The following is a 12,177-nucleotide window of genomic DNA, read 5'->3' on the forward strand; positions in this document are numbered from 1 at the left end:
AGAGAGGAGGCTTAGCAGGATTAGTGGGACCTCAGGAGGGACCCTGATGAAGCAAGCAATGGGGTAAGCATTCCATCTTACTCATTCACCCCTACACTACAAGCGTAGATTTTGTCTAGATCCTGGAGTTGAACATTAAATGGGTACCACTTGAGAGCTGAATCAATCCCCTGCATATATCTCATCTATATAACACAACCTCTATTTTACCCCTGCCATTCTCTTGGCAAGTACAAATTACTGTTATTAATATTCCGAGTTTATATTATCTTTAAACGATATCATAGTTATTCAACCATCATCGTAATCTAATAAGAAATAGCCCAGTTTCTACTTTTGTTGTATTTTCCTTAACCAAGAAGCGCCCTGGTTATCATCAAAAATCATTTGGCTGGCCAAAGACCAGAGCACTTTTTGCGATTCGGCACTGCGTCGCTTTAACTGACAATTGCACGGTCGTCGTGCGACGTGGCTCACAAAGAAAATTGGCGTCCTTTCTTTCCCACAAATAGAGCTTTCTTGTGGTGGTATTTGATCACCTCTGCGTTTTTTATTTTTTGCGCGATAAACAAAAAAAGAGCGACAATTTTGAAAAAAACGCATTATTTTTTACTTTTTGCTAAAATAAATATCCCCAAAAAATCTATAAAAATTTTTTTTTTCCTCAGTTTAGGCCGATACGTATTCTTCTACATATTTTTGGTAAAAAAAAAAAAATCGCAATAAGCGTATATTGATTGGTTTGCGCAAAAGTTATAGAGTCTACAAAATAGGGGATAGTTTTATGGCATTTTTATTAATAATTTTTTTTTTTACTGGTAATGGCGGCGATCAGTGATTTTTATCGTGACTGCGACATTGTGGCGGACACGTCGGACAATTTTGACACATTTTTGGGACCATGGGCATTAATACAGCGATTAAAAATGCACTGATTACTGTAAATTGTCACTGGCAGTGAAGGGGTTGTTGTGAATTCATGAAGAAACATATTTTATATTTCCTGGCAGAAACATGAGAGATGCTTAGGCCTCAAACAGCAGATGAACTGTTGCCTTTTTGACCTTTAGGACAAAATGGACGTTCTCATGTTTGAACAAGCCCTTCTCTACTTCTTCAAATATTGAAGACTTTTACAAGCATGTATTCTAAAGGAAACTGTTGGAACAAAGGCTGCCCTCGTCACAAAACAAGGAGATATTTACATAGTATGGGGAATAAACAAAAGCTGCCACAGGACACAAGGTTATATAGACTTTTCTCGCAAGAGATAAGCTAACTTATTGTGTTCGAGTGAAGAACTGTTTAAATAGCTAACACCTTGGCTAACAAAACTCATTGTATGAACTTTTAGGATGGTTTAGACAAACAAGTCATTTCTAAACACCCAGTGAGAACGTTCACGGTCCATCTCAACACGTTAGAGAAAGTTGAATATTGTGCCAGTCAAAAATATTTTAAAGTATCGATAAGGTTATTATAAGTCATTTTAAACTATCTATGACATTGTAGGTCACAGAGACATTATAATGTTGGCGTCTGCGGACCCAACAACTTTGCTATGAAGAAAATGGATATAAAAATGTGATTTTATAAGTAGAAGTATTTTAAGTAATGAATTAGTATTAGGAAAAACATATAATCATGATTATAATCATATAAGATTGTAGCCTACACTTAAGATAAACAAATGTTCAGTGGAGGTACCAGAAGTTATACAGGTATCCATATAGATAATCATTTTTATGTGGTATTGATGAAATATATAACAATGTGTGTATTTCCTAGATAGACCAGTTTTTACAGATTTACATTTATAGAGATACAGTTATATAACCAAGTTATGTAATGATGATTAATCAAACTTATACTGAGTGTATTTTACATTAGACCGAGTACCAGAATATTTAAAGGTATATACTTATCCTTACCATTATACACCTTATGAAAATAGAATGTATTAATTTAAAAGGATGGACTCAAAACACGTGTGAGACACCTGGTGGTTGAAGGTGGTATTATTTGAACTCACTAAATTTCCAGAGGAAGTTAATCATTACGTCTCCTAACCCAATGGGAAGTGAGCCACCTCCTTTTGGGCAGAGCCATTATAATTTTTATGGTCTTATTATCTGAAATGGTAATTAGAGGCAAGGAAGATGGCAGGAAGGGAACAACGAAAGGAGGAAGGGAGCTCAGGGGGAGAGCTCAGGGATCCACCCTGAAGGGGGGACACTGGGAGACAATACACTCCCAGACTGACACTCATGCACCATGCATGAATACATATCTTTACATTCATGAAAATTCCTCAACACCTAATACTTAGAACTCGGAGGTCACAAGAAGTAAATCCTCTTTAGGAGTATCCATTTTGAAACTACGGCAGCCATCTTAACTCTGGTAACCAGCCAATAGGAACTGTAGCCATCTTGGAATGGGTAATTATGTCATGTTGATTTTACCTTGTATGTTCTCTCAAATATTGATATGTTCTCTCAAATATTGATGTATTGAATATTTTACAGTGGATAATCATTCTCCCGAATCAATAACCGCCTTGTAGATTTTTCTCTAAAGATTCAAATTTTTCATTATATTTTTCTTTTTGCATAGTTGCCACATTTATTGACAAAACAAACGTCTAATTTATTTCACAATTTTAACCACTTACTTACCTGCAGCAAAGTAAGGGTTGCACGTGTGAAATACAGACGTTCTGTTTTATTGTCAAGTTCATAAGGTTATTGATTCTACTGAGAAGTTATCATAGTGGTATTAGGTCATAGGGATGGTACGCCCATTTTGCAAGTGTTTTTATTGATTTTCAAGACGTTCATGTAACCCATAAATATAACAAAAATAGGGAATGGCGCTGTGCATAAAGGATGTATTGGTATATGATGTTTGTTTAATGGTGGTGATAGGTGTGCCAATGTGACATGCTATAGCGGACACCAATAAGTGGTACCCTCAAAATGCACCCCTGTTTTATCCCACGTATAGATGGGAAAAGTAGGAATTAATAAATAGTGATAGAAGAATGCTAGTTGATAAATAAATTAGTGAATGACAATAAATATGAAAACAGCTATGATCTCATATAAAAATTATTAGTATTAATAACCACTAATAATATGGTGTAAAAAGATATAAGTGCAAAAAGTGTCAGGTGCAGTACAAGTGGCAATATTCCAGCCACTGCTGGATGATAGAAATAAACTGCAGATGTTAAATTAGAATAAAGGGTGTCCACAATCCTCTATAAAAAACAAAAAATGCAAAGCAATATGTGTGAAAAAATTCATATATAACACATACACAAATGTGAGGTTTATATAAAAAATGTGAAAAGTAGAGGGTATCCACAGTCCTCTGTAATAAAGTGCTAGGAATGCAAAAAGTAGATACGTGGAAAAAATGTCATATAAATATACTTTAAATGTGCAGATATTAGGACTCAAACCAGTAAATAATTAATATGTATATATAGAGATAGTAAACTAATTGATAACAGTATAGAGTCTCATGTGAAAGTGGCCAAAGAGTTCATATGATGTCTTCCACCGAATTTCCTCCAAATATTTAAAACAAACTCCCCCTGATGTGATCCCACTCACCGGAACGCTATACCCCTGCAGGGGTATAAGCATAGGATGTTTGTACGCCAGATGCCGATCAAATCCAGGTGCCAATCAGATCATTATGTGTTGGTATCCCCTCAACCCGGATCAACCACTCGTGAAGGAGAAGGGGGAAGATGACAATCCCCTGTTGTAATCCTATTTCCGGCCGGACATCCGCTCCAGAGTATTATATGTAATAAAAGAATTGCTCCACATAGCGTAACTCCATAAAGTATCTTTTATTTGTAGATGTTTAAACAATCCAAAAGGAGCATAATGAATCCAAGGAGATAAACAAGTATAAAGGGAGAGGAGGGAGCATGCAAGCTCTCTACCTCCACTAGCCGTTCCGGGACGCAGCGTAGTGCACAGTTGCCGCTTGCGTTCCACCGGTCAGCTATCGAAAACCACAGTAGCAGGAAGTGACGTTGTGCATGCCAAGATAGTCCCGCCTTACGCGTTTCGTCACACGGACGTCATCGGAGAGCGCCTCCGATGACGTCCGTGTGACGAAACGCGTAAGGCGGGACTATCTTGGCACGCACAACGTCACTTCCTGCTACTGTGGTTTTCGATAGCTGACCGGTGGAACGCAAGCGGCAACTGTGCACTACGCTGCGTCCCGGAACGGCTAGTGGAGGTAGAGAGCTTGCATGCTCCCTCCTCTCCCTTTATACTTGTTTATCTCCTTGGATTCATTATGCTCCTTTTGGATTGTTTAAACATCTACAAATAAAAGATACTTTATGGAGTTACGCTATGTGGAGCAATTCTTTTATTACATATAATACTCTGGAGCGGATGTCCGGCCGGAAATAGGATTACAACAGGGGATTGTCATCTTCCCCCTTCTCCTTCACGAGTGGTTGATCCGGGTTGAGGGGATACCAACACATAATGATCTGATTGGCACCTGGATTTGATCGGCATCTGGCGTACAAACATCCTATGCTTATACCCCTGCAGGGGTATAGCGTTCCGGTGAGTGGGATCACATCAGGGGGAGTTTGTTTTAAATATTTGGAGGAAATTCGGTGGAAGACATCATATGAACTCTTTGGCCACTTTCACATGAGACTCTATACTGTTATCAATTAGTTTACTATCTCTATATATACATATTAATTATTTACTGGTTTGAGTCCTAATATCTGCACATTTAAAGTATATTTATATGACATTTTTTCCACGTATCTACTTTTTGCATTCCTAGCACTTTATTACAGAGGACTGTGGATACCCTCTACTTTTCACATTTTTTATATAAACCTCACATTTGTGTATGTGTTATATATGAATTTTTTCACACATATTGCTTTGCATTTTTTGTTTTTTATAGAGGATTGTGGACACCCTTTATTCTAATTTAACATCTGCAGTTTATTTCTATCATCCAGCAGTGGCTGGAATATTGCCACTTGTACTGCACCTGACACTTTTTGCACTTATATCTTTTTACACCATATTATTAGTGGTTATTAATACTAATAATTTTTATATGAGATCATAGCTGTTTTCATATTTATTGTCATTCACTAATTTATTTATCAACTAGCATTCTTCTATCACTATTTATTAATTCCTACTTTTCCCATCTATACGTGGGATAAAACAGGGGTGCATTTTGAGGGTACCACTTATTGGTGTCCGCTATAGCATGTCACATTGGCACACCTATCACCACCATTAAACAAACATCATATACCAATACATCCTTTATGCACAGCGCCATTCCCTATTTTTGTTATATTTATTCGTTTTAGGGCACACGTTAGTGTCCCTTGCTTATATAGGGGGGCTGCAGTTGCAATATACCCTGTAGCGCGGATCCACTGACAAAACTAGTTCATGTAACCCAATCGGTATCGTAAATTCATGTGATTATTTGTGTTTGTTTACCAATAAATTTCTATTTTGTATGACCACACGTCTCGTGAATAAGTTTCACAAGCATAGACTGTGTCATATTGATTGATTTTGTATCTTAAAAATATCTTCGTTAAAAAATTACTCAAGGATAATTATTGTGCGGGAAACCTGTCCTTAAAAAGGCACAACTTATTCTGACTGAATATTCACGACATAATGGAGGCACTGCTGAGCTAACGTCGATGTTTTGTACAAGATCAATCATAGTTATAGTGGTGACATAAATAATATTTTGCATGAAATTATTAATTATTAATTAAAAAAATGTTTTTTATTTTATGTCAAAATGTCTGGTCAAAGTGAATTTTATGTTGATGGGGATTATCAAGAGTCAGCCCTTAGTGGTAGTATGAGCACTCAGGAAGAATTGATACAGGTACAGGAAATGTTGGAAATAATTTATAAAATGGAAACGGCGGATCAAGCCGGAAAAAGTTTGTCTAATGAGTCTGATCTAAAAGTATTTGTTAAAGGCCTTAGAAACCACGCCAATAATTTAAAAAAGGGCATGTGGACTGTAGGATGGCAAATCCGTGGACTCACAGACAGATTCCCTGAGGTAAAGGGAATAAAAAGGTGTGATCGCCTTCTTGTGGAATTATGCCTTATCCTGATGTATCTTCATAATGAGTTTAAATATCAAAGTACCCAACAGAGGAATGATATCTTAGATTTTCTAGATAAATTTGAACAATCAGAAAAAGACGCTAAAATAATTATGGACGGACTTCACCAAATAAGTAAAAAGTGGGAACAATTAATAGAGCAGAGGGAGAGTTTTCTGCAGGAAAACGAGTCTCCTGACGAAAATTGCCGAGTAATAGGCAGTGGAAATTTAGGAAGTTGCCGAGTAATAGGCAGTGGAAATTCAGGAAGTTGGCAGGAATCCCTAATTAAGCAATTAGAAAAATTAATAGAACAAATGAAGTTTATGCCCCAGGGTAATACTCAGATACGCATCCCTGAAAGGGACGAGTTTGACAGTACTTCAGAATCTGACTCTGAATCTGATTCTGACTCTGATTCTGAATCTGAAGGTTGGGAGTCAGACAATGAGGAGGAATCAGAAAAAGAATCAATATCCTACCCCAAGCCATCTGTAGAGCAAAGGGGGGTAAAAAGTGAAGCACCACACGAAAGGGGATCTAACCAGTTTTCTTTGGGATCAGAGAAAAAGACAGACACCCCTAACCAAGACACAGCAGAAATAATAAAATTTGTAAATGATGCTATCCCAGTCTTTAGTGACGAGTCTGACAGTACTTCAGAATCTGACTCTGAATCTGATTCTGAATATGAAAGTTGGGAGTCAGACACTGAGGAGGAATCAGAAAAAGAACCAATATCCTACCCCAAGCCATCTGTAGAACAAAGGGGGGTAAAAAGTGAACCACCACATGAAAGGGGATCTAACCAGTTTTCTTTGGGATCAGAGAAAAAGACAGACACCCCTAACTAAGACACCACAGAAATAATAACATTTGTAAATGATGCTATCCCAGTCTTTAGTGACGAGTCTGACAGTACTTCAGAATCTGACTCTGAATCTGATTCTGAATATGAAATTTGGGAGTCAGACAATTAGGAGGAATCAGAAAAAGAACCAATATCCTACCCCAAGCCATCTGTAGAGCAAAGGTGGGTAAAAAGTGAACCACCACATGAAAGAGGATCTAACCAGTTTTCTTTGGGATCAGAGAAAAAGACAGACACCCTAACCAAGACAAAGCAGAAATAATAAAATTTGTAAATGATGCTATCCCAGTCTTTAGTGACGAGTCTGACAGTACTTCAGAATCTGACTCTGAATCTGATTCTGAATATGAAAGTTGGGAGTCAGACACTGAGGAGGAATCAGAAAAAGAACCAATATCCTACCCCAAGCCATCTGTAGAGCAAAGAGGGGTAAAAAGTGAACCACCACATGAAAGGGGATCTAACCAGTTTTCTTTGGGATCAGAGAAAAAGACAGACACCCCTAACCAAGACACAGCAGAAATAATAAAATTTGTAAATGATGCTGTCCCAGTCTTTAAGGAAGAGGGATCCATGTGCGTTATTGACCACATCGAGACCTATGAAAATACCCTATCAGTTTTAGGCCTAGATGATGACCAGTCTAGGATTAATTTCTTGCCGTGGGTATTTGAAACCAAACACCGTAGATTCTGCGAATCTTTAAAAGGTCTGTATGGTGCTTCATAGCAAGAAATTAAACACTGCTGTCATCTAAAATTTGGCCCTTATGAAAATGTTACCGCGGCTACAGCGGCTATACCCAACCTCAGATGTAACAGTAATCAAAGCCCCAACGAAAATCTGGCTGTGCTCAAAAATGCTTCCCACGTAGCAGAAAAGGAGCCAGATCACAACCACCCTGAGTTTAATTCCACATTTTTCGAGGCCCTACCTAACTACATAAAAGTGAGTTTAGCAAAAGATTACAAAGGGGGGTGTTCACCGGAGTCGTTGGTAAAAGAGAGTAACAATTTGTATTCTATCCAACAGACTGGTGAAAACAAAAGGGGGCCTGAACCCTCGAATAAATTTGCGGATGAAATTCATGTATCTCCTAAATCATTACATGTTGAGCTTCAGGAGGAGACATACGCTGACATAGTCAGAGGAGACGTGCCAAAGAGTTTCCCCAGCAGGAGACCAGATACCCCACCAAATAGAAGGGGGGAGCAAAGACCACCTCGGGAGTATCACCCATGGGATCCTGCCCCAAAGTTTGAAAGAAACTATAGGGTGTATCTCCCACGGGTCAGATTTAAACCTAAGGGTAGACACCCTCACCAGTGTAATTGGCCCCCGGGGGCCTACACAGGTAAATAGGGAGCAATCACAGGGTAGGACACCCCAAAATCCCCGGAAAAATAGGGAGCAACTAAGGCCCAGACAACTATCCCAGAATGAAGACAGTGGTTCTGATGGGGATATGTCTGATCAAACTGAGCCAGTAGCCCCTAGAAAGTACAGAAACCGGGTTCCACGACCCAATTCTGATCAACCTGTAAGCAATGCAAAATCCAAAATCGTTCAAATTATGAATATGTTACACGGTTTTATTGCTGTACGGAACGTGAATAGCATTCTTCAAGGGGCAAATCCTGTGGCCAGCCACGGGCCACAGAGCCTTTGAAGCGCCCATGTTAAAATAAATCAGAGGAATGCACTGAATAAAAGGTACAGGAGACAGAAGCTCTAACACCATGTTTTTCCCCAGGTCACAGTAATGAGGATCCAGAAATCCCTACCGGGGGATGGTGGTTGTTAGATATTAATTATTCTCCTATTTTTCAGTGGTCACTTCATTCCTCTGACATACACAGGTCGCTCCAAACAGCCTAATTTCAAGAAGTCGCCTAAGACGGTGATTCCAGAGGAAGACCGAATCCTAAAGACATTAATATCAGGAGGCCTAAATGGTTTGATATTTTGGTAAAAGATGAGGAGTCACCCGCATAAGGTAGTTTGATTGCCTCAAACGAATTGTATTGACACCCCAAAGGGGGGAGATTTTATTTGTTTTATTCCTCACAAGTAGAAGGTTGACTATAATGTCAAATATCTTAGTACTGACAATAAGTGTCACATGTCAAACTTAAATGTTTTAATTGTTATTATTCCAGAACCGCTACAAGTAAGCTAAAAAAAAAAAATGGTTCTGAAGAATGTCAGTCAATCATGTCTGGTATCCACAGCTCTAAAGAAATGTCCTCATGTTAATAAGCCCTGGAGCTTGGTCTCCCATAGCAAATGTTTCATACATTGTCCTGCTATCCAGAGTGTTTAGTTAAAGGACTGATGACACAATGGAAAAAAAAAAAGGGGCTCTGGGGAAGCCCAGGATACCAGCTTAACACTGAGATCTCAAACACAGATCATGTAAAAAAAAAAAGGAGACTATATATGTCTTTTCTAACGGAATCCATTTTCCCTTACAGGACTAAGATGTCCATGAGCCGGTCAACAGAACCGAGAGTCCAATGTGTGTGAAACATCCAGAGAAGGAACCGTATGGGGGATTCCGGAACACCACTGATGGCCAATCTACACGGACAAACCTACCAGGACGGCCAAGACCCAAAGGTGCCCGAAGTCAACGGATGACGGCCCTGAGATGCACACATCAATCACCAACCCATTTTGTGTTTTCCCTTCAAAGAATTACACCCACATGAAGGTGTCTACACCCTTTAAACATAGATCCACGATCTGGATCCATCTCCCCAACTAGAATTACAAAACTAGAAGGAAGCCATATTTCTTCAATATGTGGCCGGTGGTGAAGTCTTTCAAACGACTCCCGGCATTTGAACACTTCACAAGGGGGGATTTGTTGTGAATTCATGAAGACACATATTTTATATTTCCTGGCAGAAACATGAGAGATGCTTAGGCCTCAAAAAGCAGATGAACTGTTGCCTTTTTGACCTTTAGGACAAAATGGACGTTGTCATGTTTGAACAAGCCCTTCTCTACTTCAAATATTGAAGACTTTTACAAGCATGTATTGTAAAGGAAACTGTTGGAACAAAGGCTGCCCTCGTCACAAAACAAGGAGATATTTACATAGTATGGGGAATAAACAAAAGCTGCCACAGGACACAAGGTTATATAGACTTTTCTCACATAGAGATAACCTAACTTATTGTGTTCGAGTGAAGAACTGTTTAAATAGCTAACACCTTGGCTAACAAAGCTCATTGTATGAACTTTTAGGATGGTTTAGACAAACAAGTCATTTCTAAACACCCAGTGAGAATGTTCACGGTCCATCTCGACATGTTAGAGAAAGTTGAATATTGTGCCAGTCAAAAATATTTTAAAGTATCGATAAGGTTATTATAAGTCATTTTAAACTATCTATGACATTGTAGGTCACAGAGACATTATAATGTTGGCGTCTGCGGACCCAACAACTTTGCTATGAAGAAAATGGATATAAAAATGTGATTTTATAAGTAGAAGTATTTTAAGTAACGAATTAGTATTAGGAAAAACATATAATCATGATTATAATCATATAAGATTGTAGCCTACACTTAAGATAAACAAATGTTCAGTGGAGATACCAGAAGTTATACAGGTATCCATATAGATAATCATTTTTAAGTGGTATTGAGGAAATATATAACAATGTGTGTATTTCCTAGATAGACCAGTTTTTACAGATATACATTTATAGAGATACAGTTATATAACCAAGTTATGTAATGATGATTAATCAAACTTATATTGAGTGTATTTTACATTAGACCGAGTACCAGAATATTTAAAGGTATATACTTATCCTTACCATTATACACCTTATGAAAATAGAATGTATTAATTTAAAAGGATGGACTCAAAACACGTGTGAGACACCTGGTGGTTGAAGGTGGTATTATTTGAACTCACTAAATTTCCAGAGGAAGTTAATCATTACGTCTCCTAACCCAATGGGAAGTGAGCCACCTCCTTTTGGGCAGAGCCATTATAATTTTTATGGTCTTATTATCTGAAATGGTAATTAGAGGCAAGGAAGATGGCAGAAAGGGAACAACAAAAGGAGGAAGCGAGCTAAGGGGGAGAGCTCAGGGATCCACCCTGAAGGGGGGACACTGGGAGACACACACACTCCCAGACTGACACTCATGCACCATGCATGAATACATATCTTTACATTCATGAAAATTCCTCAACACCTAATACTTAGAACTCGGAGGTCACAAGAAGTAAATCCTCTTTAGGAGTACCCATTTTGAAACTACGGCAGCCATCTTAACTCTGGTAACCAGCCAATAGGAACTGTAGCCATCTTGGAATGGGTAGTTATGTCATGTTGATTTTACCTTGTATGTTCTCTCAAATATTGATATGTTCTCTCAAATATTGATGTATTGAATATTTTACAGTGGATAATCATTCTCCCGAATCAATAACCGCCTTGTAGATTTTTCTCTAAAGATTCAAATTTTTCATTATATTTTTCTTTTTGCATAGTTGCCACATTTATTGACAAAACAAACGTCTAATTTATTTCACAATTTTAACCACTTACTTACCTGCAGCAAAGTAAGGGTTGCACGTGTGAAATACAGACGTTCTGTTTTATTGTCAAGTTCATAAGGTTATTGATTCTACTGAGAAGTTATCATGGTGGTATTAGGTCATGGGGACGGTACGCCCATTTTGCAAGTGTTTTTATTGATTTTCAAGACGTTCATGTAACCCAATCGGTATCGTAAATTCATGTGATTATTTGTGTTTGTTTACCAATAAATTTCTATTTCGTATGACCACACGTCTCCGTGAATAAGTTTCACAAGCATAGACTGTGTCATATTGATTGATTTTGTATCTTAAAAATATCTTCGTTAAAAATTACTCAAGGATAATTATTGTGTGGGAAACCTGTCCTTAAAAAGGCACAACTTATTCTGACTGAATATTCATGACAGGGTTAACACTAGGGGGCAGTGAAGAGGTTAATGTGTGTCCTAGTACGAGTTCTAACTAAAGGGGGATGGGGACTGTGCAGGGAAACTAACAGATCGCTATTCATACTGTGTATGAGCAGACAATCTGTCAGTTCTCTGCTCAGAGAACCGGAAACTGTGTTTACACACACAGT

At 38.2% G+C, this 12,177-nt stretch overlaps 1 long non-coding RNA gene across 1 annotated transcript; it reads left to right on the plus strand.

Annotated features, from left to right (window-relative positions):
* Positions 1 to 573: 573 nt before the first annotated feature.
* Positions 574 to 11,842, plus strand: LOC141148449 (uncharacterized). The gene is made up of 2 exons (XR_012245217.1): positions 574 to 2,441; positions 9,506 to 11,842. It is a non-coding gene; the product is annotated as an uncharacterized lncRNA (long non-coding RNA).
* The last annotated feature ends 335 nt before the right edge of the window (positions 11,843 to 12,177 follow it).

Source organism: Aquarana catesbeiana, linkage group LG06 (assembly GCF_042186555.1).
Source record: "Aquarana catesbeiana isolate 2022-GZ linkage group LG06, ASM4218655v1, whole genome shotgun sequence".
Classification (NCBI taxonomy): Eukaryota; Metazoa; Chordata; class Amphibia; order Anura; family Ranidae; genus Aquarana; species Aquarana catesbeiana.